Source organism: Nannospalax galili, unplaced genomic scaffold (assembly GCF_000622305.1).
Source record: "Nannospalax galili isolate Female #2095 unplaced genomic scaffold, S.galili_v1.0 scaffold576, whole genome shotgun sequence".
NCBI lineage: Eukaryota > Metazoa > Chordata > Mammalia > Rodentia > Spalacidae > Nannospalax > Nannospalax galili.
In genome coordinates, this window is record NW_008339223.1 from 1,957,687 (window position 1) to 1,958,461 (window position 775).

Genomic DNA, 775 nt, shown 5'->3' on the forward strand with positions numbered 1-775 from the left:
GTTTTGTTATATATGGGTTTGATTATGTTGCGGTATGTTCCCCCCAGTCCAATTCCCTCTGGGACTTTGAAGATAAATGTATGTTGAATTTTATCAAAGGCCTTCTCTACATCTATTGAGATGACCATGTGGTTCTTGTCTTTGAGCCCATTTATATGATTTATGACATTTATTGACTTACGTATATTGAACCATCCCTGAATCTCTGGGAGAAAGCCAACTTGATCATGGTGGATGATCTTTTTGATGTGTGTCTGTATGCGGTTTGCAAGTATCTTGTTGAAAATTTTTGCATCTATGTTCATTAAGGATATGGGTCTATAGTTTTCCTTTTTGGTTGTATCTTTACCTGGCTTTGATGTTAGAGTGATGCTGGCTTCATAGAAGGAATTTGGAAGTTCTCCCTCCATTTCTATCATTTGAAAAAATTGAATAGTATTGGATATAGATCTTCTTTAAGTTTCTGATAGAATTCTGCTGTAAATCCATCTGGTCCTGTGCTTTTTTTACTTGGGAGGTTTTGTATTACTGTTTCAATTTCTTTTTGTGATATGGGTCTGTTTAAGCAGTTAATCTCTTCTTGGTTTGGTTTTGGTGGTTCCCATGCCTTTAGATATGCATCCATTTCTTTTAGGTTTTCGAATTTGGTAGCATATAGGTTTTTAAAGTATTCCCTTATAATGTTCTGTATCTTTCTGGTGTCTGTTGAAATGTTTCCCCTTTCATCTCTGATTTTGTTGATTTGGAGGTGCTCTTTCTTTCTTTTGGTTAACTG